Genomic DNA, 25,345 nt, shown 5'->3' with positions numbered 1-25,345 from the left:
TTCAAGCTGCTCATGACAGTACTAGATCTAACAAATGAGATACAAGAATTTAGCAGAAAGATCCACAGAATTTCTTGAGTAGCTCTGTTTAATTTTAGCCTCAGTGGTTTCCTCTATGATAACTTTTTATACAGTGCTTTGTAATATAATGACTGCTGTTGATAAAGTAACCAACTTACATAATTAAAGAAGCATGCAAAGCATGAAATTTTTAATACATTCTGTAAACAAACATATCCTGTGAGAGTGACAAGTAGTCATTGACTTATGCAGATTTGAATCATTCTCTGCTGAGAAGGAAGTTGTTCCAAGGATCCTGAGAGAAAGGAATTGTACCAAGGCAGACATCAGAAATAATTATTTTTATTTAAATTCCTAGATTTTTCATGGTATAGCTAAGAAAGTTTTCTTGAACTGAAGCAATCAAATTAATCTGTGCTTTAGAAGTATTAAATCTTTAATAAAATACAGAAATTTTTGCAAGCAGAACAGACTGGGAACCTGAAAGCCCAAAATTTGTTACTCTTCTGTTTTTACTCTTACTCTAGCATTATGAAGATAGTTAATACAATCAGTGTAAGATTTGATGTTTTGCTGTTTTGCCTGTCTGTGTGAGCGATCCAGAGAAAGAATTAGTAAATCCTTGATCCTACATTTTTTTGTTCGAATTTAGTCATAATATTAGTTTAATGGTTGAACTCAATGATCTTAGAGGATTTTTGACAAAAAATACTGAGACTCAATTATTTCTGTTAAACTTGTTTTACTTTTTCATTTATTAATAAGACTAAGATCTCTAAAGAATAGAAGTGAATGTTCTTGGTCAACATGACCATTTTTGCTACCTAAATTTTTGAGAAATATTTGCAAAGAAAAAATATGCAAATCCTTTCTATGCAAAAGTATTAAGGGTTCCCATAACCCATTCTCTGAGAAGTCGTAGATGTTTCACTCCGTCATCACCCAATCAATGCTTATTCTTTTCAATTGTGTATCTTTATGTACTCTGACATTGCCACTACAGTTTCCTATTGCAGAAATACCAAATATTCCAGTGTACAAATAATGGTCTCTCTTTGTTGCCTGGTTTAAAGAAACAATTTAATTTTAAAAAATTCATGAAAATGCTGTACCAAAGCATCCAACATACATGTTCTCAGCTATCCCCTTGGGGATATCCACTGAGTATAAAACAAGCTTTAAAAAACTAATCATAGAATTATGTAATTTTAAGAATACCCATCTTCTTCTGAAGGTGAAGGAGTTCTTCAGATTAAATGTATTTGTATATTTTTACTCTGTACTTATTTCTTTTTATACACCTACAAATCATTGATGCATAAGCATCTGAGAGACCAGTCACTCTTCCTTTCAGGTTTATGTTGAACAAATGTCAGTGGGTGACTAAGTTTTACTGGTGCCATAATGTAATTGACCAGTACTGTAAATTGCTGAAATTCCAATAGCCTCTGTGGTGGGCACTTTATCATTCTGACACATTTTCCTCCAACACATGGGGACCAGTAGTGGTACGTCCAAACCTATTTTTCACTGTAAGCCACTAAACTACTGACCAGTAAAAACCTGACCTAAACATTTAATATCCAATAAGAATTAATGAACCAGGTGAGTCATACATTTACTACATGGCTTGTTGGGACAGCCATTTTAGCAGTTGCAGAGTTCACATAAAACCATTCAAACAGCAATTTTTTTCCCAATGAAAATGTTTAGGTGAGACTTTTTCACAGGGAAAGCTGTAGTGTATATCTGCATGTTAATATATCTACATATAGGTATATATTCTGCTCAAAAAGGACATCTACTGAAACTCTGAAATTAGTATGGCTCTGAAAATATCTTTTTGATGAAGTCATAAGGATATGTTAGGAGAAATGAAGTAATCAATGTTTAATATAAGAATGCCTGTGTAATTGTCAGGGATTATGTCTATAGGCCAGATAAACAAGGAAATTTCAACCTGGCTGTAGCTACTTAATATTGTCTAATGCAATTCAGTAAAGCCATTGTCTTATTTAAAATAACAAGAGACCAGTTTAGTGAGCTATATTGGCATGGTGCATGGAATCTTTCTCTAAAAGTCTAACTGTAGTGATTGGGAAAACATAGCTATTATAATATTGTAGAAATAATCTGTCAATAAAATTGAACTTCAGCATGTGAAATGTGTACATCATGTAATCATTGTGTACATAAACTTGCAAATGAGCAAGTGCAAATAAAACAGTTGAAATACCAACAAAAACACTCATGTAAAGACTAGTGATTAAAACTCCACTTATCTGCACCCTAGTATTAGTTAATGATTACTCAGTTCCATTCTACTTATGCACCTAAAGTACTCTATAAAAGACTACTAAAGTACCTCCATATTGTGCATCTAAAGTACTTAAAGTAAATTAGAAATAACTTAATAAAGTTTTTGAATTAGCTAAGCTTTAAGAATTCAAAGAATTCAAATTTCAATCTTTTCCCTTTTCTCAGTACCCAGAAGTGTAACATTGTTAGTTCTCCATATTTTTAAAACTGGATATACATTAGCAAGCAGTATGATGCAACAAATTCTTTTACTCTCAGGTGAGAAGGGTACTTTGGTGCATGAACTGCAGAATGGTTGGGCAGAAGCAAGATAATTGACAGTCAAACTATCATGATCACAGCTTGTCCCTGCGATGGCTCTAAGCTGCTTCAGAAACAGAATGTTTCATTGTCATAAAACTTTCACTTGACCAGATTTATGTGTCTACATCAGAATGAAGCTGTGAAAGCACCAGAGAAAACATCAGATTTGTAGGGAATCATCTTAATAGTTCATTATAAATTATTTGTTTAACATCTTCTATGAAACTGCTTTAAGACCCTTGAAATTTTTTTGCAAAGAGAAGATACCTTCAACATATATGAGCTTACAGAATGGTAAATTTCTACATTCAACACAATAAACAAAAAAAAAAAGGTATAAATATATTAGTGGGTTTGGATCTCTCAAACCTACAGGACAATCTACACTGTGATTAAAGCCTTAATTAATGAGCTCATTAAGAAGCATAATGAACAAACTTGGCAAGCAAGGGCTCAATCCTCTTTTCTGCCAGACCAGCCTGTCACATTAATTCCCTTATTATCCATTTAAGGCATAAGATTTCATTATTTATAACCTGCAAGTTAATATCATGCACCTATGAACAAAAGAGATTTTTCTTTTTGTTATCTGATGCTGAGGGTCCTCCTTCTTCTTCCTCCATCTCATTGTGAGTGTCCCCTGTATCTCATTTGGAAGCAGGAAAGACTCAGTGATCCATCTGCCATTAGATCTACTTCTAAAGTTTTTTTGAGTAAACCAGTTTTACACCCTGCAGCTTGAAGGTTTGATCTAGACCATTTCCATACCTTAGTGAATTCTGAGGAAATGGGGAAGAAAAAAACCAAAAAATGATAGTGGCTGCAGGAGACATCAATTTTCATGTCACCATGAATGCATAACAGCCCTTCAGCTTCTCCTGGCCACCTTTCCTACCTACCTGGTGCTCTTGACTTGACCTAGTGCTGCAGCTTCTAGCATCCATCAGGCCTTTGCATGAGCTGGGTTAGCCAAAATCGAAGCAGCAGTTGAGTGAACAGTCAGCTTGGTGCAATAAAATACTTGAAGAAATACTTTAATAGATGTAAAACTATTCTTTTAACCTTTTAACTATACATGAAATGCAATTCAAGGTGAAAAGGGTATATGACATTAAGCAGCACAGATATCCATTCTCCTTGCAGCTATCAGTAAGATATATGAATTTCCTTTTGCAGTAGGCTGATAGCAGTTACGGACACCAAGTATTTTTATGTCCATTATTCTGCATAATTCTCTGTCCATTTTGTAACAATATTGAACTTATGACACTTCTATTAGAAATCAAAGATCACAGTAAACAACTTTGATACTGTCTTGCTGCATAATACAGCAGTCAGACATCTGTGATCTGAAAAACTAGCTTGACATATACCACATAGATTCTTTAAAATAGACCTTTCTATATTTTCACAATGTAAATAAATATGCGAGCCTTCAGGTACCTTGATAGCAGAAGAAATTATATCAGCTGGAGGCAATCTAAAGAAGAGCAAGGGAAAAAGATTATTGGATGGAAAAGTTGCTTTATTTAAAAAGATTTAAATTTTTGTATACAATTCCTCTGACTCTTTCTTTCATCTAGATGATTTCACTAATCTAATTTGTAACATGTCATCTCAAACACCCGTATCAACACAACTGACAGGATAGTCAATTGCTTTGGGAGGAACAAGGGAAGCAGATAGGAAACAGAGAGACTGTAAAACTCTTAAACTAGTTTGCAATATAGAATTTTACCTATGGTAGAAGTCAATCAAATTTATCTCATGAATCACAGAATCACAGAATTGCTAGGGATGGAAGGGACCTCTGGAGATCATGTAGTACAACCCTGCTGCCAAGGCAGGTTCACCTAGAGCAAAATTACACAGGAGCTTGTCCAGGTGAGTTTTGAACATCTGGCAGCATATTCTTAAGTAAAAAAAAAATTGTGAAGGTCCCATTTAAGTGATTCTAAAACAATTTATAGAAAAGTCTGAGTCCTACCAAGGCTCCACATACCCCTGAAGCAGAATGTGGAAGATAAGCTTGTTGAGAACACTTATCTGCAAATGAGTGGATCATAGTTGGGTTCTGGTGTAAGAGAACTGATCTTGCAGTAGGAGCCAACACATAGCTGAAGCCTCAGAGACAAGGCTGTAGCTTCAGGAGACAACTGAATGCACAGAGGTGGGAAAAAACATGGTGTAGGACCTGGTCACAGACCCTTAGCTCAGATGATAGAAGTACTCTGCAAGAAGATGTGGAGGAGTTTCAGTGGAGAGCAATGTTTTCAGTAGTGCTGTGCTTAGCTAGGGTCATGGGTTTTATGTCATAGTAGGTGGGAAAATGACAGAGGTTATAAAATAAGAGAGCCATCAACATGTTTATGTGCCCATCATTATAGGTGGAGGAACCATTTCTGCCTCTATTATTGCTAGTGTCATCAGTGGGGCTTAAATGAATTCAACTCATTCTCACATGGTATTCCTAGAGAGGAAGCCTACATTAAGGATGATAAAATTGCTCCAAATACCTGTCTTTTTTATACAACATGCTTCTTAGAAATTTAGTATCTTTCTATATAGTTTTAGTATCTTTCTATATAGTTAGAAACTAACTCTCAAAAGGCATAATTCAATTCTCTGTTACGAATTGAGGCTGTTCTTTACTTTTACTTTATGATTACTGCTTTAATTTTTCTCTTCCCTTTCTGCAACATATATCTGTATTTTCAGTGCTTTAGTGGTGAAAATGAAACTTCCAAAAGAAAGTTCTATTTTCCCTATTCTGAGGCCTGTTTCCAGAAGGATATTAAGAATGCTGTTCTCATGGGAAAATACACTTTTATCATTGTGTAAGTGATGCCTTTGAAAATCCAGAGATTATTCTGCAAGTTTTAACATATGCAGAAGTTACATATCATACTGCTTCAGATAGAAAAAAAAGAATGTTGATGGTAGATTTTTTTTAGCTCTCAGTTCCCAAGGGAGTTTTTAAAATGTATCTGCCAAATCTTAAAAGATTTTGCTTTAGGAAATTAGAACAGCCCTGCATTTGATTTTAAATACCATTATTTCAAATAAGTCCCAAGAAAGGTAGGGCTGCAAAGAATGAATAGAGCAAAATCTTTTCCTTTTTCTTAGGAAAATATTACGTTTGCAGTAAAATAATAAAAGCTAAAAAAAAGTGCAAACCATATGAAATACATTTTATACTATGCCCCTGGGCTGTCACTCTCTTCCAAATTGCAGAGGACCAGACCAACAGAAAATCAAGGTTACTGAGCTAGAGTATATATTCTGGCAAACATCTTTAGGAGAATTTGTGAAGGGGAACTTTGTTATAAGGAGAATAAAATTACACTTATATTACTTACAATTATTTGCTCCTTGAATAAGAATATAATTTTTACATATATATATCTCAAAAAAGAAATAGAAACTGAGAATGAAATTAATAGCAAATTTGTGAGTGTGTTTTCTGATTCTTCCCAATATGAACGTTGTGCTAATCCAAAGGCTATACAATAGAAATGTTGCAACTCATGAAAAAGAAATTTCTAATATTTTTCTTTACAGAATATTTCCAAATAACTGTCAGAAAAGATTTTTTCTGCCCCTATGTATGCACCTCAACAGTCACATATCATGGTGTCTTTTGTCTGTTTCCAGTTGATGAAAAATTAAATATTGATTAATGTCATAAGTTAAATATAATTACAAGAAATAAATTTTAAAGTTGTAGTTTGGTGACTTTTGCTCATTAATTACAACTCTGGAGGTTTGTTTCTCCAAACTACAAAACAACATTTATTTTCACTTTTCGTACATGCCTTTTTAAATTTGCACTCTGTAGCAGCTGCAACTGTGCATACAAACCTAGTTATTTTAAGTCAGGCAGCATTATGCTCCATTCTATCTGATATAACAAAGCTAGGAACACCAAAATGTTCTTTAACACTCGAGCATGCTCAGTAGAGATGAAGTCTTAGGTGAATTTACTTGCTACAACCTACTAGGTTTCTATCAGGCATATGTAAATGTACACCTTTAAAGATTTCCATCTTAGTATTGTGTCTCCAGTTGTTAGAAAAAGTATAGGTTTAACCCTAACACTGAGGGTATGTGTTTTGATCAATTTCAAATTCCAGTTTTAACTATGGGGCTGCTACAGTGTTTTGTTTAAACATTTTTAGCAATCACTTTTAATTTGAGATTGAAAAGAAAGAAAGGTTTTCATTAATTTATTTTCAGAAGAGGTTGGATTTAAATTTAAATTTAAATTTAATTTGGATTGAAATTTAAAAAAAAAACCCAAAAAACAATATTCAAGCAGTTTTATGAGAAAAAGCCTTGTAATGCAAACTGTGAGATGGCTGAATCCTTATTACCTAGCTCTGCTACTGATGACAGGTTAAATCTAATTTCTTATATTTACATGGAGAAAAATATTAATCTCACAGGGATTTATAGAAAATTATTCCATCAGTGTGAGAAAGTGACAGGGCTACAGGTTTGGCAGAAGTAGAATTGCACGCACAACAGAAGAGGTTCAAAAAGCCTTGAAGGCTGACTACAAAAAACCATTAAACCTTAAAAAAACATCTTTCTAAGACAAATGCTGTTCTATGTTGTTATTTCACATAATTTTCTAGATGAAAACCTTCATATATTTTCAAGGAGAATTTTTGCTAATGATTGTTCTAGTCCAGTCTCAGTACATTTACAGAGTGGGAACAAAAAGTTAGAAAGTTATCCTCTATCCCCTCTGTAGTCCATGACTTCAGGAATCAGGATCTGCCAGATAGGCACTTAACCAATTACTGTTCCAGAAAGCCATGTTTACCTAATTCTTTTTATAAGGTAAGATAGTTTAACTGGGCAATAATCCAACTTTCATGGTAGCATGAGATGAATTGAAGAACACAATGTCATTATGTCAATTAAGGATGTGCAATACTGCTCTTCTGAGAGTGAAATGTGCAGAGCCATTGGGTTCTAGCAGTAACCATGCACCCCAGAGTATTGATCCTTATGAAAATGGATGACAGTTGTTAGAGAAAAAGAATCTATGTATGACTCTAGTCAAGGCTGGATTTTTTGAAGACGCTATGGTTGAATGAGCAGGAAAATCAAAAGATTAAGAGGATGCAGTGCATCACCTATTGCAGTTCCTCATCCGCAGAATCTCTTATTTATGTTTGCAAAGCTGCTACATATGCATCTTCAAAACTATTTTTAATTATTCAGGGCCTAGACTTTCTTCAAACCAGTTTTCTTAGGATCAGCTCCTAGATCATGACACCTGCAAATGTCAGAATTTTACAAATAGCTAGGTTTACTAAATGATTTTAACTGAAGATCAAAACTAATTGAAAATAACTTAATTATGCAAGTGCTAGGCACAGTTTGTCTAAGGACTTTTTATATCCCTATTGCTTCTTATTTTATCGTACCTATATTGCCCTGCTATTGTAACTTATGTAAGAGACATCAGGTTCACACAATGTTTATATAATACCATTTACAATAAGTACTAAAAAACAATTTTTTTTAATGAATTTTTAACTTTAGTCCAATCTAATAATAATTATTCATGTTTAATGAACACTCTAAGAACCAAGATCTCTTTCCTACTTTCAAGAATTTCAAGTTTCTGATTACCTGTATTTCATAATTCTCCAGCTGGTTGCCTGAATTGACACTTGTTTCTCCTGAAAAAGGATTACTTCAAAAAGCAGTAGTCAGCTAGGAGAAATGGGGAGAAATGGGGTGAATCTTGAAGTTTCTGGACTAACTCACAAACTTCTACATAAAATTTGTCATGAATACAGCCAAATGGTTTATTATTGCAAAAAGGGAGAAAAAAAAGATAGGTATATTTATTTATTAAAATAACTAAAGGCAAATCCTCCAAAATCAAGAACCTCTGCCGGTTTCCACTCCAGGAAAAACATTTTGAGAAAGGGGACAAGAATGTTAATTTAAGCAACTGACATTCCCTGCATGACTTTTTCCTCAAGTTTGTGCTTAGAGTTAAGGAACATATCATGAAGGAAATTCTGTCCGAAACTTCTTACATAGGTAAAGCATGGCAGTTGGTTCAAAATTACTTTATTATCACATATCAGCCAAGAAGATTGTTTCTTCAGAATACCCAACAACAGAATACCCCAATATCATAATCAGCTCTTATGGTTTGGTGTAGATGACACTGTGCTGCTTTCAAAAAAACAAATTATTTATTTCGTTTTGGGGGAAAGCAGGAAGAGGTGAAGTAATCTTCTGCATTCTGTGAATGTAGAAAAAAACCCCAAACAAAACAAACAAAAAACCACCACCAACAACAAAAACAAACAAACCCAAAACAAAACAACAAATCCCCCCCAAATACCAACCAACCAAAACAAACAAACAAAAAACCCCAAAAAACCAAAAACCAAAACAAAACCAAAATAAAGCCAAGAAAACAGCAACAATGAACCCCCCCCAAAAAAACAAACTCCAAAAAACCCCACAAAATAAAAGTTTATATATTTACATTGAATATCCATGATCAAGGTAAACTATTTGGATAGGCATCTTCTTTGACCAACCGCATTTGGCCAGGGCTTGTGACCATAGACCTATTGTGAAGTGATGGGGTAGGAATTAAACTAATTTTAGTTGTTCTGACTAATGAAAACCTGCTCCTTTTGAACTTGCTGGAAACACATACTGATCCAAGAGGTTAAGTCTTTATTGTACCACTTTGTTATTTGTTTGAACTTATAATTTAAACACTGAAATCATATCTTGATAGTGTTAAAATGGTCATGCTAGGCATGGCAGCTAGCATCCAGTATTCAAATCATCTGTGAATTTTCAGTAAGAAAAGTTTATGCTCAGTCACTTTGTGGTTTATATTATGTTTCATGGTGTTTGACACTGAAGTTCTGCCTCTAGTGTCTGCCTACTAGGTTCTTCTTATTTAAAAAAAGAAAAAATGAAAAAAAAAGAGGAGAAAGTCTTTATAATAAGAGAGGGGAGAGTTAAATCTTTAACTTTCACTCAACACAAAACTGAAGTTGATAATCGCTGGTAACAATCCAGTCCGTTATTTGACCCAGTGCAGAGAAAGGACATCAGGGTGCATCTGGATGGGATCTGCTTCACATGCTGTGTCTCTTCTCTTTATTGCTGATTGTTCAGGCATGAAGAAAAAACACTTCCAAAGAGCACATTCACACACTGATGGAACATAAACTTTATCACACTGTTTAGCAGTATGATCATTCAGGATGCAAGTCAACCTCAGGGCACCTAGTCTTTAATGCTTCTGTTTTTAACTTTTTGCAAGAACATGTCCTGCTGCTGAACTTCACATAATATTAAAGGACAAGCCAGTAGCTATACCTGTTATATTTTTTCATTCATACAAAATGAAAATTATGCACGGTTTGTTTTGTTTTACACATGATCAGAAAATACAGTCTAGAGTTTAAAGAACTGAATTAACAATTTATTTCCTGTTGGTTAAGAATGTCTGCCTTCTAGGAATCAAAAGCTCAAGTTCCTTTTTCATCCTATTCCCCAAAAAACTTAAATGACCAAACACGATGCAGTCAGTGGGGATATAGGTTTGTCCAAAGTATCTCCATTCTATTAATGAGCAAGGTGGTTGACACCAGGATGATGTCACTTTTTACACAGCTGTGTCTGGATTTTTTCTTTGGGTCCGGGGGGAAAAGAAAAGACAAGGCTAATACACCACTCATGCCTCAATTAACTCAAAAGCCAAGAGTACTTTGCAGTATTGGAACTGCATGAACATCCAAGGGTCTTTGAAGACATGGTCCCAAGTCCTTGTGGTAAAATATATTTCTATTATTGATCCTAGTGAATATGAAACATTTGACAAGAGATTTAACTAGGTTTATGAACGAGGCAGCAATCCATGAGAGCCCAAAATTAATTTTTAAATAAATTTATTAAGAACTTAACTAGGTATTGTTTCATTTAGCTTAGCATTATAATTTAAAGTGAATTCATAGATGACTTCACATAGGCTGTTGCCAGCTGAACAAGTAGTAAAATATATGTGTTCCTCACAGTTTTGGGACATGCTCCAAGCCTCATCACTGCTTCCCTTGGAACTAAATTCTAGCACACAAAATATCTGATGAGAGTTGTCACTCTAATAAAGATACATTAGTTATAACGCAGATTACATCCAACAGAGAGAATTGCAAGTGGTATCTCACTGTCATTTTTCAGAGGAAAGCTGGAACAGATATGGGCAATATTTGAAAAACAGAACTCTTTAGATCCCCACTGGTAACATCAAAACATTTGTACAAATATAGTCCTATAACCTTTTGAGCAGCTGCCAGAGGTTAGGTGACTGGAAACTATCCAGCAATTACTGGATATTTTTAAGAACTACCAGTAGATCTGGTCCAAATTTGGTGTAGGAAGGTGAAGAAAGAGAGGTGAAGAAATAGTAGCAAAAATATATTTCTGGCTAAACTAGAAGAGAATCTAAGGAACTCACATCTCTGTGACAGAGATCAGTTTTTGTAAAAGATTTATTTGTCTGTTATCATGGAGATTTTGATATGCACTTAAATGTCATTTACATGTACATCAAGATCTTTTCACATTAAGAGCTGAGAAAGAAACAGGAACAAAAATAAGTCAGATAGTTATAAATGGGAAGCATGATGGTAGGAAAGCTAATAGAAATCTAAGCAATTTAAAAGAGTGCAAGCAGAATAAAGCACTTATCTCAAGGGAAATGTTCATGATCACAGCATAAAAACCAAGAAATACATACATAAGGTTGCTCTCAAAGACAGTGCTGGTAAAAATTATAAATTAACTGCAGTAGAAGAATTTAATCCCTTCCAATACTTTGGTCATAGAATATCAAAGGTCACTGCCAGTTAAAGCAGTACCATACTGCTAATAACTGCCTAAGTAGAGAATAGCATAAGAGCCTTGATTTCCATTTTTCCTTTACTCTATTCACTGGAATATTACATTGCATTATGTCAGCTTTCAAGAGCCTGATTTATCTTCTCAGAGATTAAAATCTCAGGCTGAAGCAGAAATTAGTATTGTGTTGACTAATTAATTAAAGATGAACTTCAGAAATGTACTTGTCTTGATTGAGGAAGTTCCTCAATTTCCTTACTTTTTTGGAAACTGTTTATATTGGGGTTATGATATAAAGTTTTGATAGCAGGGAGGGCTGCAGAAGTGACCTCTGTGAGAAGAAAGCCTGTCTTGGACAAAGTGAATTCCACCTGGCTCTAAATTGTACCCACTGCTGGCTGAAGCTGAGTCTATCAATAAAGTTAGTGGTACCTCCGTGAAAACAGATCTGAGAAAGGATAAAAACCACATTGTAGTATCTGTAAAAGAGACAAATGAGAAAAAATTGAAACAACCCCATGGATACCAAGTCAGGGAGGCAGGAGGAGAAGAACTTGCTTCAAGCACTGGAGCAGAGATTCCTTTGTAGCCTGTGGAGGTGACCATGGGGAGGTTGTCTGCCGGCAGCCCCTGGAGGACCATGTCAGAGAAGATATCTACACTAAGTGATATTATAGGTATATAGGTATTTATAGCTCTTGAGGGATGAATTATAGACCAGATTTCAGTCACAAGACAACAACCTGGTTTAGTTAAATAAAATACTTTTCATACTGAAAGATAGAACTCTCTCAGGAATGCACTAAAAGAAATGTCTATTGTCAATGCCCAGTAAAAATCTTCATGGAAGAATATAAGCCAGGAATGTGTAAATGCCCAGTTATCAACATCGACGGGTTTTATGGACAGAAGGAATCCCAACCAGAAAAAAAAAATGTTGCAAACAAAATTCCCCTTTTTAATGATGTCTTGGAGTTCAAATTTCAAGAGGACATTCAGGCAAGAATTTTATAGGTTAAAGCAATCTTAAAATGTTGCCATAGACAATGAACAGTTTTTCAGCTTTATTCTGCATACTGTCGAGCAATTCAAGAAGTCAAAGACATGACTGAAATCTGAATCTGAATATTAGAACTTCCCATGCCTACTCAGAGAGACATAGAAGTAGAATTTGATTGCATTAAGTGCTGATGCAGTGATAACAATGGCAACATAGACAAGAGACCATTTCTCTGTCAATGTTTCACCATAACTAATGGGATGAAATAGAAGCAGCTGAAACACTGATGACAGCACAAGCAGAGAGAGGGAAGCCTGTCCTCACAACATCCTGCTGTGTGGTGGGAAGAGAGTTGAAAATGTGGTAACTCACATACCTGCATTTCAGGAGCGGGGATAAGGGCAACCAAACACTCCTTGATGTCCCTGTACCTGACATCTAAACATTCTGTTAATATGCAAGTTGAATTTAAATTTCTAAGTTACAGTTAAGTGCAAATGAAGCTTTCTTATCCTGCTCAGTAAATCTGTATCTACTGACACACAAGTTCCACATGAGATATTACCTTCTGCTGCCTGGAAAAAGAGAAAGTATATGGAAATGCTTAGACAGGTGACTGGAACAGAAGAGAGGATTGCAGCTCACTAGGAATAGGTGAGCAGGCCTAAGTTCAATGTCAAATTGGCACAAAAAGCAATGAAAAAAGATGACCAGCAAAGGTGTGTTGAAACATAAGTCAGATGAGAACAGACACAGGCAGGTGAAACTAAAACCAGCCATCAAACAGTGACCTTACATTGGCACACTAAAACATATTGAGCATGGACCAGAATAAGCATGCCATGAAACCCTTAACTATTATTGATTTTGTAGAAGAAATATCCAAAGAAACAATCAGGATAAATTAAAAGTGAGACCAAAGTTATAATATTAGAATACTTGAAAAGACTTGGGACTCACTAAGACACATTCAGTTGCTAAATAGCTGTAGCAGGAGCCAAAGATAACCTTTGTCTGTAGCAACTCAGAAATGTTGCAAAGAAGTTACAGCCCTAGATATTGTTGGAGTACATTTAGCAAGCACACAACCTGAAAAAGAAAGAAGCCCACAGAAAAGAAAAATTGACAGAAGTTTCCAGGAAATTAATCTCTTTACTTTTCTGGAAGATTAAGTTTTGTTTTAGAACTTTGTGTTTGTTTTGCATTGGTTTTCCCCACGCAGTACACAAAACACTGTAGGAGGTAAAATATTGAACATACTGTTCAAAAGAGATGATGAAAAAATAAGGATTAATGGAAAATGGGATTATTTCATCTGAACTGTAAGAAGCACTGCTGTGTACTTCTGAAGTGTCCTAGATGTTTAGTGTTTAATTAGTTGTCATATTGTAGGAGTTGTGATGGCATAAGGACTTTGATAAGTTTTTTATTAATTCCGTCAGTCTTTTTATTTTTGCTGGTGAAAGAATATTTAAACACAGTTTAGAGGTAATTATTAAAATAGCTAGAGGCAATTATTAAGATAGCTATAATTTAGACTTTTTTATTGATTGTATCTGTGGATTTTTAGATTAATGTATTTATTATTTGTCTATCTTCCTAGCATATATTACAAAAAGAGATCTGCATGATTTATTTCATGTCAGGAAGGTAACTGGTCCACACCGAGCAAAAGGGAGGTTAAAAAAAGGAATGGAAGAAAGGAAGGCCATAGCTATTGCAGAAAGAATACAGTAAGATAATGTATGTTCATATAGGTTGTTATTTTGCCTAAATATTAGGGTATCCTGTAACTGTTTACAAACAGTGACAGAAGAAACTTAGATTATATGGTTATCCTCATTTCACAGGCTGAGAAAAGGAAGGTGATGCTAACATGCTAAATTTGAAGAGTTTTCCCTTCTTGCAGAATTGTGACTTGATCTAACTGTCCCATCTCTCCAATGTACATGAGCTAACATGGCCATCACTTAGAGTCAAAATCACCAGGTTTTTAAATGGTCAGTTTCCTCAGTACAGAATAGAAATTCTTAGCTTCTATTTTGCACAAACCTTATTTTCTCTCCTTAATTAGAGGATATACAAACCGCTGCGAATATGATTACATATGAATGACTGATACATATGAATGACTGGTTACATTATATCAGTATCAGACATTAATACAGCACACATGAACATTTAATTTGGATGACTGAAGCTGTAATAGATATATGCTTAGATAGGATAATAACACTTCCTGAAATGCTTATTCTTGTCTTCCAAGGCATGTCAGTCAGTCTTTGATCAGCTCTATAAGAAATACATTGGCCTAGAAAGTACACAACCATAGAGCATGCAGCAATCTTTCTAGTAAAGCAAAGACAGGCTGTGATCTCATAAAAACATGCCAGAACCATTTAATTCATGTGACAAATCCAACTACTTATTTATGACAGATGTGCCAGTGCCTGATATATAGCAAGAATTCATGTGAGTTCACAATTAAGAAACATTTTGTCATATTTTTTCTTGTCTTTTTTTTTTAATATTAAAAGAAGAGTACAAATCACTGTACCAGAGCTGTATTGATTCACAGATCTCTTACTAGTAAGGTTTTATGTAAGTTATTATTTAGTCAACCTATCAGTTAGTGCTGATATTATCATTTGATCTGTTCTATTCAATACCCAATACTTACGTATTTGTTCCATGTTATTCAAAGATCCTTGTTTCTATCAGCTTTTATTTATATATATATATATATATATGTGTGTGTGTGTGTGTGTGTGTGTTTGTGTATATGTCTGTTTTATTGAAAAGGTATCAAATTTAAAAAAAATAAAGCTTATTTCACATTTCTGAGATATGCAGCTATTTCAAAGATGGAATGCAATTGCTGAATAAGACCAAAAGGTAATTGCATTACAGGTAATTGGGTATCTGGAGTATACTTTACCTGAAAATATTAATACCCAATTATTTATATGCAGCCTAACATAAAGAACTAGGAATTTATTTGTTCAGTCTCATTATAATGTATTTTTACTGCGTATGTGATGGAAAATTTAGCAATTTTTTATGAGTTCATAACAGTGACCCCCATTTCTCATTAAATGAGATTGAATTGCAGCTGCAATCTGCAGACATTGCTTGAATATGGTGACAACATATGAGCTCAGGATACTAGAAAAGACAATTGCTTTCCATGTAAGTTGTCACCTACCCTTTATGGTTTTCAGCTACATTGCTCACAAAAACAATTTTGTGGGTTTCCTTTAAAAAAATATTTACTGTACTCTGCAGAAATGCTGCTCTGCCTTTCTATTGCAAGTTCTTGGATCAAGAACACATACTATCTGTTATAAACATTTTATATACTGTGGTATTTTTTAGCAATGGAAGCAAACAGGTCTTCAGGTTTCAATTTTTATCACTATGTCACTCAAAAATAATAATTAAAAAAACAGTTTCTGAAATATACTGATATTCTCTTCCTAATATTTGAGATAATGCCAAAAATTGATAAGTATTACCTTTCTTAGTCTAGCTCATCCTTGGAAATTTCCTCCATTATTACTATCCAGGCTTAACCTTGATTAGTTTTTCAGGTCTAATAGAATCAGAGCACAAATGGCTGTTTCTGCCTTTTAAGGCACTCTGCAACACATTTCTGTACTACTTAACCAGTTTGGTTTTGAACTACTGACAGATTAGACACTGTTAAAATGAGATAAATGGTCAGAGATCAAGGATAGATAAACCTCAATACAGACTAAATCTGATGCTTGGTATTTAAAATCAACACAGCGAAATCCAGCTGTGAGGAAAATGAAAATGAAGCATTAATTTGAACTGCAACATAAGAACAAATGCAATCCATGTATTGTTAATACTTGCATAGAATACTTGCTATCAAAAAATAAAAAGGATTCATATTATTTTTTGAGCCAGAACAAATGAATAATGTAGTTATTGTTGCAGTTGTAAGGCAATAACAAAAAAAGTCCTTTTTGCTAATGTGACACATGATGATGTCTTTCCAATAGACACACAGAACATGAGGAAAGAGAATGTAGTAGCTGAAATATTTCTAAAATTTTGGAAGAACTTTTTTGTTGAAATTGGAACAATTTTACATGATTTTGCTCCTATCAAACCAGCATAAAACCACATTAACAAAAACAAGGCATTAATTATACAATTTCTATCATTACAACTTGATTAGCTTTGGTATCTCCTGTGTATTTAAATGCATAGTTCAGAGGCAGTACTGCTGTAGCTAAATTTATTTCCCTCAGAGTAGTACATGATGTGGTATTTGATGCCCTTCAAAGGACACTATTAGCCAAGCTATAAAGTGTCTGATTTTATTAGCTTTGCTGGATTTTATCAGTTTGTAAATGTGTTATTTTCCCCATTTATTGTGCCTATGGGATCTAGAGATAGAGTGAGCTTCAGCTTAATATGTTGTTGGAAGGTAGCAGTGGTCTTACTTTAGCACTCTGCACTGTGATGCAATGACATTGAAGGCAGAGTCATGAAAACACTAATGTCAGGGCCATTTATCAAGGCAATTCCTCACTGCTATAAAACTCTGCCCTGACACTGAATTCAACAGTAGGTTTTGGTCTTAAATAGAGTGTTCCTGTGCTGTATAACTACCAAACCCCAAGAACAGAATAAGATGTAGTTATAATAAGAAAGTAAGCCACAGATGTTTGACAAATGAGAGAAGGTAGTTAGCATGGAATTCGAGGATGTAGGAGCTTCAGGAAAGGTTTAGTTATCATCACCTTTATTTAAGATTTGGGGCGTAATATGCTGCAGCAGAACCCAATTTTTCTCATAACCCTTATAAATAGCACAAGTATTTCGTGGGGCGATCAGCACAAGTCATCTTTTTTGCAATATGCTGGTGTGAAGGGCCCACCTAGTATAATTTAAAGTCATGCCTAGTGTTTTTCAAAGCCCTCTTAAAGTAGTTGCCAAATGAAAATATAAGTAGGTACCACATCTTTCATGCAGTCCTATTCTCACATCAGTCTGTCTTCACACTCTATTCTGATTGCTAGATAAATCTTATTTACAACAATATATATTTTGGAAGATTTTCTTACCTGTCCAAGGTTTTATCTGAAAACCAAGGCAGATACTGCTTGAACAACATCTCCACAAAAATGGAAAGTCCAGAACTCTGAACTATATCCACAAGTTTTGATTAGAAATTTTCTTCATAACAATAAAAAAAGAGATACATAGGAAATTAGAACAAATATATGAGGAAAAAGATGCTTATAAGTTATTACATGAAGTGTAAACTGTAGACTTTCAAAGGGTCTTTTAATGTACTTGCATATATAAAAAAAAATTTATATTTTAATACTCTGTTGAGCTCAGTAATTGTAGCTCTTAATTACAGTAATTTCTTTCATTTAAATAAATATTTCCTGTTGGTTTAGATACTTGCATTTACTCCTGTGTTTAACTACAGAAATTACATTCAGAAACAGGAGTATTGATGCAATAGTAAGACATATTCAAAAGATGAACTATGAGAGTGAATATTTTAATATTCTGAAGATAAAAGCCTTAGAATGGACAATTTAAACAGTAATATCTCCACAAAAAAAGGTTGCATAACACATGAATGGATTTAGAAAAATTGCTAAAACAAGACAGAAACCATGAATACAAGAATTATTTAAGGTCATGAAGATGATTCAATATATGGAGCTTTTATTACATTCATCGGTGTACAATGCAAAACATGTAAATTCATGGCTACAGATAGGAATCATTAATACTGCTGGTTTCTCATCCTAAAACCAGCATTTTTTTTTAAGTAATATCAAATTTGTAGAAACAAGAGAATATCCATTTACTATCCGTAAAAAAATGTTTTTTAAGCTTGTTGCTATACTAGCATCATCTTGGCATTTGTAAGGCTCTCTCAGCAACACAAAGGAGATGGCAAAACCACTCACTGTCACAAATCAAGGGATGAGGTATACTCTTAGATTCTCTAGTCATTCTCAGGTCTTTATGTTTAGGGGTGAATATACTTAGGAGCTCTCTCAGTCTTTACTGGATCATTTTTTAAATGACAGACATAACTGGGAGGCATTCTCTGTTTTACCTGTTTTTACACCAAAAAAAAATCCCAAAAACCACAGAGTAGCCTTCAATTCTTAAAGTTTGATATACTTTTCCAAATTTCGCATCTGCTCTGAAATCTGTTTTGGATCTATGACCAAGTCAAAAAAGAAAAGGGCAAAAAATGTTCTTGAAAATACTTTTTCCTTTAATTAGCTATAGCATTACTATAAACTGACTGTATTAGGTTAAAGATGACAAGGATGTGTCCAATACTGTCTTGTACAGGCAGCCCTGAAGTACAAGGCACCAAACAATACAGGCTACATCTTATATGTGTAATATTCAGATATCTAACTTTTCCAGTGAGGCTGCTCAGCTTGGGTCACAAGATGACTTATTACTAAATTCCTTTGCTTAAAAGATTCAGCTTGGTCTTTTCCACTCTGTTTTTTGTGTAGCTTCCAAAGGAGTAGCATGTGTAATGTATGAGAAAATGAGGTTAAAGTTTAATTGCTTTTTAATTTTCTAATGGAATATCACAGGAATTTAGCAAGAAGGAATAAAGATACAGAGGGGAAAAGAGTCTCAGAGACCACTGAACTAGTAGAAATGCTGAAAAACAGACTTTGTGGTAGAATTCTGGAAAGACAGGCTGATTTCTTGAGCGGAAGAGGATCTTTTTCTGAGACAGCCTTTTTCAGCAGCAGCACTTATAATTTCCAAGACTTCCCCTGTTTCCCTCCTCCGTTCCTCCACCCAGTGGGAATAGGACTGGTGCTCCAGATGCAGCCTCACCAATGCAGGAGAGGTGCATTCATCTCTGACCTGCTGCAAGCACAGGTAAACACATACATGCTTTTTTTATCTATGGCACTGAAACATGACAAAAGAGTTTGCACTGCAACTCCTTGTTCCACACACAGCAGCCTGTAACAATGTCTCTGTTCTGGATCTCATTCCTCTTTGAGGAAGGAGAGTAAATTTTCATCGGTTATACAGCTTCTCTACAATTGAACTCCATAGGAGAAATTGAGAGTTCTGAATAAGCTGGTATTACTCTCAGGAAAAATATCATACTTCAAATCTGATTTGTTTTGTTTGGTTGATTTTTTCCCCCCAAATAAGAGCAATTGACTGGATTTTTTTTTCATAAAAAGATTTTTCAGATGTTTGGGGAAAATAATTATCGGCCAGCCAATTCAGTCAGCAGAACATAATGATCAGCCAACCAATTCAGTCAGCAGAATATATTCTGGAATTATAAAATATTAATAAAATTTAGAGTTCATAACTGCACATGATAGTGTGTTACTCAAGAACCTAAATTTGTAGATGTATCATGAAAATAACTTGTAACCAGATATATCAGAAATCAGTAATGTTAAATATGTATAGAATTAATACTTTCTTAGTTGAAAAAGGCTGTTTTTCTTGCAGAATTGTTTTAAGCAGATGACCATAGTTGCTTCAGAGTATCCTAGGATTTACAACCTCTATCAAAATACAAGTTAAACAATTACCTATGAGCAGTTACTCTGAAGAAATTACTGTAATTAGAAAATCTTGGTCCTAAAAATTTCTAAATGTCAATACATGTTATATAAGTTTTTTATATCATTTATGAGATCAAAATGTATTAAAGGAACTTTTTTGTAATTCATTTTTATGCAATTTTTTTCATATAAATGTAAGTTAATTTAAATAAATTTACAAAACCAGAATCCTTCATTTTGTTTAAATAAAATGACATGTTTTCCCACCCAGAAATGTTATTTCATTTGAAATGGAAAGCAATGTCATTTTGATAGAAAATCCAGTAAGCATCTGAAGTAGTCAAAAAAACCCTAAAGATAATATTTTATATTTTTCATTAATTGTTTGTGTCTTAAACCTAGCTCCCACCTCTATTTTCACATAATTAAATATCAGAAGAATCAATATAACCAATGAATTGAAATACCTTGTTAGAGAGGCAATGTAAAATAATAGCAGAATGTATTAAAAAAATAAAAACTTTGAGGGAGAAATAAAATGTCTACAAGAATTCCTTTGTAGAAACCTGCTGCCTATTAATTCTTTTTTTCTATAGAGGATCTATCTTGGATTTGAACAGAAGAGAAGAGAAGAGAAGAGAAGAGAAGAGAAGAGAAGAGAAGAGAAGAGAAGAGAAGAGGAGACCTCAGACCAGCCTTCCAGTGCATAAAATGGGCATAAAGGAAGGCAGGAGAGGGACTTTTCATAGGAAAGGGGGAAATGACTTTAAGCTGAAGGAGAGTAAATTCACATTAGATATTAGGAGGAAAAAAATTCTTTACTGGGACACTTGGGAGATACTGGAACAGGTTTCCCAGAGAAGTAGATGGCCTTTCTAACAACTTTGCGATTGTAAGACCGTTGCAAATCAAATAAGCTGCTTCTTTGTAAAGAAGTAAACAATATATTTTATTGCCATAGCACCTAAAACTTAAGATATACTTAAGATACACAGCGTTATACTTTGAGGATAGTAGGAAACCAACATTATTGGTATCATGCAGGAGATGATTGTGAAATATCTATCAATGCATTAAGTGCAATTAATAGTATGGAATATCAGGAGCTTTGGTTGTATTTCTGTATAGGATTGGTCATCCAATTTTTACACTGTAAAGATTAGTGTTTCTACATCATTCCAACCCTGCAAGCTGCTTTTACAGAATCTACAAGTTACCAAGTGTTGATATTAAATGTTGTTTGCTGATAATATTTTTTGTCTCAGTCAGTAAATCATGCAGCTGCACTGCCAAGGGTCAGTCTTTACCCTGCAACAGGATCCCTAAACAACCCAAGGATTATGGCACTCCCAGATAAACATTTATCTGTGGTAATTTGCAATTGTAATTGTACTTGGTTAATATATGATTGTACTTGGTTAATATATGATTGTAGATTTGTATACCTGATTGTGGGCAAAAAATTGAAAAATAGTTAGGAAATCTAATTTAATTTCACCTAAGTGTCTGGGGTTTTTTGATTTTCAATGCCTGGGTCAAGGTACTGTGGTTGTATTTTATATGCTATGTTTTGGTCCTTGTTGCTTTTAACAAAGAAACAAAATTCAAGCAATTGCTTGTTGATATTTCTCTTACCATGGTCTGTGGTGTTCTAGCCTTCAGCATGTAAATGTAAATGTGAACATGTTTAAGGATATTGAAGGGCTAAGCAATACAAGTTACCATACTAAAGTAAAAATGCAATTGGTGGTGACAAAATTGTGGCTTAATTATGACAGTAATATTTGTTTACCAAGCTATTAATTTTGAAAAGCCCTTCTATTATTTGTAATTCTGAAGATAAAAGTTGCTTGCTGGTAGATGTGATAAACCTACAGCAGAAGCATAGTCTAATTTAATTTATTTTTATTAAGAAAAATAAGTTTTCTTATTAAGTTTTAATACTTTTCCTTTTGCTATACCTGTAGTTAAATATACCTTTTCCTGGAGGTTATATTAGAGAGGATAATCCAGCAGACACACTACCAACGTACATGATTAAAGTTCCATGAAATTGAAATTGCCTTACACTGTCCTTGACCAAAAAAAAAAAAAAAAGTTGGGAAAGTTACTTATTTTTATTACCATATTCTTTATACAGCCATATTTGTATTTTCCCAAGATATGTCTGCCTTTATGTGCTTCTATCAAACATGGTTCTTCGGCATTGCTTTTTAAAATCAATGTAAGAAAATCCATTTTAGAAGAGGAATAATGGTTCAAGCTGTCAAATTTCGAAATAAATTTTGTTGGTGGTTCTCAGTAACTGTTTGGAAGTTAATCATAAAAGCAGTCAGCTTGAGGTAGTTATTGCTCGAGATAAATAATGCTTGGCAGGTTTATTTTAGTTTTCTGCCTCCAGGCCTACCATTCTGCCACTGGCCGTTTGCCTTGATGTCTGTCATCTGGTTTTGATCTCTTCCCCATTAGTGTACAAAGTAGATCAAAACTAGGCAATAAGCCATTTGGACTCTGTAAGGTCAAACGTTTTCACTGCGAAGGATATGAAGGCAACTGCTTGCCAATAATTTTAACAAAATGTGAGAGAATTCAGAGCAAGTACATCTTCAACTGGATTTTAGCCATGAAAGCACATAATCTCCACTATAGTGTTGTAAAATTTGGAAACAGATACCTAACAGAAGGCTATCTTGAGATTATGAAGAGACAACTGTTTGGCTCATTATAGAGTCAGATGTATTCTATGGCATTTGAGTGGACAGCAGAGACCCTGACATTATGCATGGTCCATTAGAAGTGAATTTGAGTTTGGTGATTACAGTTGCATAAACAAGATAGTTAATATATACACGAATCATCTTGAAAATACCGTGCCACCTCTTTAATACATAAAGTCTTAATTTAAAATTAAAGTGCTATCCGTTTCACTTTGCAATTAGAAAAATGGTACTAGCTAAAAAAAAGCAGGAATAGGAATGGTGTGACATGAGGGAAAATCAGATGCCTGTTCAAGTCTCTTATGTCTGATGATACCTGCACTGTTCAGCCCTTTCCCTGTCTTGCCATAGTTACAATGAGAAACTGATAGCGCATCAAAGTGTTATCAATATAGTCATCATATCATGTTTAATGCATCGTAGATATTTACAGGTGATGTATCTTTTACCAAGTTTGGTATTATATTTTTGCTATTCTAATTTGCATTTTTCTGCAGCCTGCCATCCTGGACTGTGGTGAAATATTAGCCACACTGGGATCAGTGGCAAAACTCTCACTGATATCAGTATGGCCAAAGTTTCAATCAGGATCTTTGCAATAATGTAAATCTTTCAGCTAGTCAAATATTCCTGTCTTATGCTTGATGGAAGAACAATGTAAAATGTTTATGTGATGCTTCAATTGATTTGACTGATGGATTGTTTATTTTTAATAAGGAAGGAAATTCCAGCCACTGGACCTTATATACAGGCATTGATTTATTACTTTTGGTAGCAAGTACCCGTTGCATATCATATGTCACACATGATCAAAAGTTAATGACTTATTTTTGCTAGTTGGTTAGACAAGTGGATAACTAAATCTCTAAAGTACTAATATATTCAGATTAATTGTCAGACATAATTTTTCTAGCAACCTCATGTAATGTTACTTCTTGTAGATTTGCAAGGTGGCATTGCCAAGGAGGAAATACTGTTGACTACCTAAAATATTCCAGTGCATCCATGCCAATGATTCATTCAAGAGAATTTCTCATACATCTATGCTAAGAATGCTAAAGGATTTCTACCCATAGTGAAGTTTTATCAGCACTTTCATTCTCTTTTTTTCACTAGTCTTGCTCACCTTGGCCTTCAATAGCTGTGAAACACTGTCATTTTAGACAAAGGATTTTCTTGGATAGTAAAGATTAACCTGTTTTACTGAGCAATTAATGATAAATAGCACTGACAACTGCTAATGTATATGAAGAAAAAAAAAATTGTGAATACTACAGATCAAATTAGAAATTAGCTCTGCTACTAAACATAGCAATGACTTATTCTGACCTCAGCACGTTATGAGGCAGGGGATGTATTGCAGAGTTTATTTATTCATTAATTGATACAAAGGAATTCATTGATCAAACTGGAGACATTATTCCTGAAAGGATATGGTATTTGACAAAAACAAAAGGCTAGCAAAGGAAACCTTGATAGCAGCTAAGGAGTAGCTCATGCTAGAGCTTTTTATTTGTAGCCAGAAAATAACTTAATAGTTGCAAAGATTTACTGAGGTGTTGCCTTAAAATTATAGTAAATCATCTCTGTTTAGAAAGACTGAAGGTCATTCACAAGTTTTTGACCTTCCTCAGGAAGGTAAAAGTTTAATCCAAATTGAATTTAAAAACCCTACAATTTAAAATTTAGGATTGTCATTCAAAAATATTATGCACCTTTCAACTCAGTGTAGGACAAATCAGTGTGTTGAAATACTTAATCTATTTTCCATGAAAGGATGGAATCCATACAGATCAAGTGAGTACAATTCTTACCAAGAATCAAATTTACTAAGGAACAGTTAACAGTTTTAGTGGATAGTGAATGAAAATTTTTTTATCAAATAAGCATGAAATTTATCAAAATATATTTTTAAGTTTTCTCCTTTTTTGAAATTAAGTCTTCCTTGCTCTAAAAATAAATAAATAAAATTATTTTTATTGTTTCCCTCTAAATCTCTATCTATGAAGTTAAATGTTTTATCACAGAAATCCTTAGAGTATTCTTGTCCACACGGTCTTTTAGTTCAGTGATTTTGCTTTTAATGGTATCACTGAAATACTTTTCAATAGTGTTGAAAAACAGTATTGTTTTTCTCAGCATTTTCCATATGGAAACCAATGCTATTACGTATTCCTTAAAGATCACTCATGTGTCTTTTATGTGTTTTTTATCATTAGTCACATTTTTACTAAGTGAATTTGTCTTCTAATTATGAAAGAGCAAAAATGATTAAAAATACAATGTTTTCCTTAGTCTAATGTGGGAAATACAAAATGTCTGTTGGAAATGTTAAAATCCCTTTTTTCTTTATTGCCTGTATTCATTAAGATTTTCAAAATAAAATCAATTAAAAGTAAGTTAGAACCTTTTTTTTCTTTAAATGGATGAAGTTTAGAAATGATTACACAGCTCGTAGACAATTAATTTACCAACTATTTTGTCTTTAATCAACATTTCCCATTTTCAAAACATTC

The 25,345-nt window shown here is 33.9% G+C and overlaps 1 long non-coding RNA gene across 4 annotated transcripts in view; it reads left to right on the top strand.

Annotated features, from left to right (window-relative positions):
• The window catches only part of LOC143694367 (uncharacterized), a 144,660-nt gene extending 119,432 nt beyond the window's left edge, over nt 1-25,228 (top strand). For all 4 annotated transcript variants that reach the window (XR_013182824.1, XR_013182823.1, XR_013182822.1 and 1 more), the window contains one exon: nt 20,709-25,228. This is a non-coding gene — a long non-coding RNA (uncharacterized LOC143694367). The remainder of the gene's footprint in view (nt 1-20,708) is intronic.
• The last annotated feature ends 117 nt before the right edge of the window (nt 25,229-25,345 follow it).

The sequence above is a fragment of the Agelaius phoeniceus genome, chromosome 6 (assembly GCF_051311805.1).
Source record: "Agelaius phoeniceus isolate bAgePho1 chromosome 6, bAgePho1.hap1, whole genome shotgun sequence".
In the NCBI taxonomy this organism is placed as follows: Eukaryota; Metazoa; Chordata; class Aves; order Passeriformes; family Icteridae; genus Agelaius; species Agelaius phoeniceus.
Note: the sequence above shows the minus strand (reverse complement) of the source record. Positions and strands in the feature narration are given on the sequence as shown.